Genomic DNA, 3893 nt, shown 5'->3' with positions numbered 1-3893 from the left:
TGAAAAGTCCAATTCCTTTGGAGTGTTGTTGGCCGGAGCTTTACAAGGAAAGCTCAGCCGTCAGGCACTGCACTCAGGAGATTGTCTTTTATTTCAGAGATGCTATTAGAGAGGCCAGACGTGACACAGTGTTCAACATATTTGTGAAAGGGTCAGACACAACAGGACCAAGACTCAAGAGCAGTGGTATGAACCCCAGCAATTACTGCCAGGTAGGATTATCATAGGGGAAAAAAGCACAGTCCTGGGCTAAGAGAATCCCTGGGCACTCTGCAGAGAAGGGGAGGCAGGTTATTGTTGATGGAGAAATGTCCATTGCATCAGTTTCCTTAGGGCCTCCTTCAGCTCCACATTCCTCATGCTGTAGATGAGGGGGTTCACTGCTGGAGGCACCACCGAGTACAGAACTGCCACCACCAGGTCCAGGGATGGGGAGGAGATGGAGGGGGGCTTCAGGTAGGCAAATATGCCAGTGCTGAGGAACAGGGAGACCACAGCCAGGTGAGGGAGGCACGTGGAAAAGGCTTTGTGCCGTCCCTGCTCAGAGGGGATCCTCAGCACGGCCCTCAAGATCTGCACATAGGACAGAACAATGAAAACAAAGCACCCAAAAGCACCCAAACACTAACCACAAGAAGCCCAACTTCCCTGAGGTAGGCGTCTGAGCAGGAGAGCTTGAGGATCTGTGGGATTTCACAGAAGAACTGGTCCAAGGCATTGCCTTGGCAGAGTGGTAGTGAAAATGTATTGGCCGTGTGCAGCACAGCATTGAGCAACCCACTGCCCCAGGCAGCTGCTGCCATGTGGACACAAGCTCTGCTGCCCAGGAGGGTCCCGTAGTGCAGGGGTTTGCAGATGGCAATGTAGCGGTCATAGGCCATGATGGTCAGAAGACAATACTCCCCTACGATCAAGAACAGAAAGAAAAAGACTTGGGCAGCACATCCCAAGTAGGAAATGGCCCTGGTGTCCCAGAGGGAATTGGCCATGGCTTTGGGGAGAGTGGTGGAGATGGAGCCCAGGTCAAGGAGGGAGAGGTTGAGGAGGAAGAAGTACATGGGGCTGTGGAGGTGGTGGTCGCAGACTATGGCGGTGATGATGAGGCCATTGCCCAGGAGGGCAGCCAGGTAGATGCCCAGGAAGAGGCAGAAGTGCAAGACCTGCAGCTCCCGTGTGTCTGTGAAGGCCAGGAGGAGGAACTGGGTGATGGAGCTGCTGTTGGACATTTTCTGTTTCTTGGTCTGGGGCTCTGTCCAAACAAGGAAAAGACAGGAGAAAATTAGGACAGATTTCTCTGAGAAAACCCACTCCATTTTTCATAGCAACTCCCCCCAGTTGGAATGCATTTCCTTTCTCTAGTTTGTGCTGGCTGAGTGTGCTGTGAGGACCAGGAGCTCTGCCCTTCTGCTGCTGAGGAGTCAGCTTTGCTCTGCTGCAGTGGGTACATGGGACCTGACTTGTGACATCTCCGATGTTCACAGGGGATGTCAGATGTAATCCATCTTTCATAGAAAATTTCAATATCTGCACTCATGGCTGGGAAGGACGTGGGCTGTGAAAGAGAGGCTCAGCATGACTTTCTTATAACTTTGTCTGTGTTTTTTCACAGGGCTGCAGTGTCCATCAGCCCTTTTCCCATCTGCCCTGTGTTTTCATTTTGCCACCTTGAAGATGCCTTCACACACAAATTACTCTTTTAAAAAAACCCTAAACCTGGACTCTGATGAGACCAGAGGAGTCCTGTTTCAAAGGACAGCTCTGCAAACTCTTCTCCAGCCCAGCCCAGAGGTGGAGGTGTGATGGAGAGGGCAGGACACGACCCCTCCCAGAGAGAAGCCACTGACTCTGCGAGGAGAGTGCCGACCCCCAAGGAAAGGCTCCGCACTCCCGAGGATCCCACAGCAGAGCTGCGCCTTTCTGGGGGGCAGCTTGCAAGCCCTGCAGGACAGGCAAAGCAGAGACTCGGGGGTCCCTCCGATGGGAGGTTCTACAGAGAGAGTCAGCTCATTGCCCCGCAGACAGTGCCCAGCAGACATCTGCAGGGAAACACAGAAAGAGAGCTGCCTGAGCGCACCCTCCCCTTGTGCTCGTTTGCAGTGTCCTCCCACTCCCCGTCCCTGTCTCTGCTGCCTGCAGCTGTCCCTGCCAGGAGCTGGTTCTCTGTCCCCTGTGTCTCCTCCGTGGCAGTGCTCACAGAGCCCATCCCACCCGCTGCCTGCTCAGCTCTGCCCTGCAGAGCCCTCCCTGCAGCAGGACACTGCCCAGGGGCATCTCTGGGTGTGCAGGCTCTGAGGGGAACATCAGACCAACCCTGGCGAGGCTGGAAAAGTGACACTGATGCTGTCTGTAACCACGGCATGGTGATTTCCAATACTCCCCGCTTTATTCACCTCTAAGAGGAACAGACTTGGAATTTCAGTGCCTCCTCCGGAAATGAGAGATTAATTTCTATGTGCAATCACCCACCCAGACAATCCAGAGGAGAAGAGTGAAAGACCAGGATCCTTCCCTTTCAGGCAGCCCCTGCCTTGCTGTGCTTCCTGAAAAGTCTCCTGGGAAGATCCTGCAGTGATGTGGAGCTGTGATCAGCCCTGACCCACACAGCACCCTCTCAACAGCAGAAGCACCCTGCCATTGCACTGGTCTCTCCTTCCACCCCCAGCTTCTCCCCACAGCGCCGTGGGGAGCTCCCCGGGCAGGCTGAGTGCTGACCCTGGCAGGCGGCAGAGTCCCTGCCCCAGCACCCAGCCCCGGGGGTGCAGGGACCCTGCTCGGAAGGACAGCCCTGGGCACCCCTGGCTGCACACCCACCTTCACACCCTGCAGCCGTCCCTGGCAGAAGGCAGCCCTCATGCCCTGTCCCTCTCATGGTGCAGCAGGGAAGCCCTGCTCTGGGGCACCTCCTCCTCCTCTACACTGGAGAACCTGTGACAGTTCTTCCTGAAAGGTCTCAAAGTTTGTTTGATGTGCCAGCATTAGGAGATCTTTCCGTTAATTGTACCTATATTGCCCTGCAGCCAGAGAGTTACCGTGTCAAGGGCTGTGAAGATTTCTCCTCCAGTGAGCTCGCCTCTGTCCTCCCACCCCAGACTGCCTTTAACCTCTCTCTGCCTTGATCCTCTCCCCTCGGTGCCTGCAGGCAGTGCCCTCAGCCCTGCTGCGCTGTGCAGAGGAGCTGCTCCTGGGCAGAGCTGTCTCTCTTCAGCGCTGCCCGCTTGCCATGAGCTCCCTCCATCCCAGGAGCCCGGCCCAGCTCAGCAGCAGAGGAGCAGCCCAAGGCGGCACTTTCTCTGCCCCTCGGGGCTCCCCCCAGGGGTCCCTGGGGCTCCAGGGGAACCTGCTGTGAAACAGGCTGGAGCAATCACTGAGGTTCCCTCCCGCAGCTGGGGAGAGACACTTCTTCCCAGCACTGACATTTCTCCTATCAGGAAAAGAGTCAGGCATGAAAATCACGTTTTGTTTGTTTCATCATTAGACAGGACACCAGGAAGGTGACAGGCAGGGATCTAATTTCTGCAAGCTGGGGACACGTCTTCAGTTGACTGAATTCAGACATTTCGTTCTGGGTTTGTAGTCCTAGGGATAGAAAGACATCCAGAATTCTTTTGTCCAAGCCATCTCTCTCCTCTGAAGCAAAGCCTTTGCACACCCAGGCTCTTGGACACTTGATAACAGGTTCCCCTATGGCAAGTATGACCCTGCCTGATGCCACAGCTGTGGTGCTTCAGCCCAGATGTGCAGCAATGACCTCAGCCAGGGCCACGGACAGGACAAACTGGAGCCGTTACTGTGGGAGACAGAGCTGTGACCTGATGGCAGAGCTCAGTCCAGCTGGTCTTCAAGGACAGCATCCTCCAAGCTCTGCAATAACCCAGACTGCAACTCAAAGGAAA

The 3893-nt window shown here is 55.3% G+C and overlaps 1 pseudogene; it reads right to left on the bottom strand.

Annotated features, from left to right (window-relative positions):
• Positions 1-291: 291 nt before the first annotated feature.
• Positions 292-1226, bottom strand: LOC132321409 (olfactory receptor 14J1-like; annotated as a pseudogene).
• Between the last annotated feature and the right edge of the window lie 2667 nt (positions 1227-3893).

The sequence above is a fragment of the Gavia stellata genome, unplaced genomic scaffold (genome assembly GCF_030936135.1).
Source record: "Gavia stellata isolate bGavSte3 unplaced genomic scaffold, bGavSte3.hap2 HAP2_SCAFFOLD_42, whole genome shotgun sequence".
Classification (NCBI taxonomy): Eukaryota; Metazoa; Chordata; class Aves; order Gaviiformes; family Gaviidae; genus Gavia; species Gavia stellata.
The sequence above is the reverse complement of the archived record's forward strand: the minus strand, read 5'-3'. Positions and strand labels throughout refer to the sequence as shown.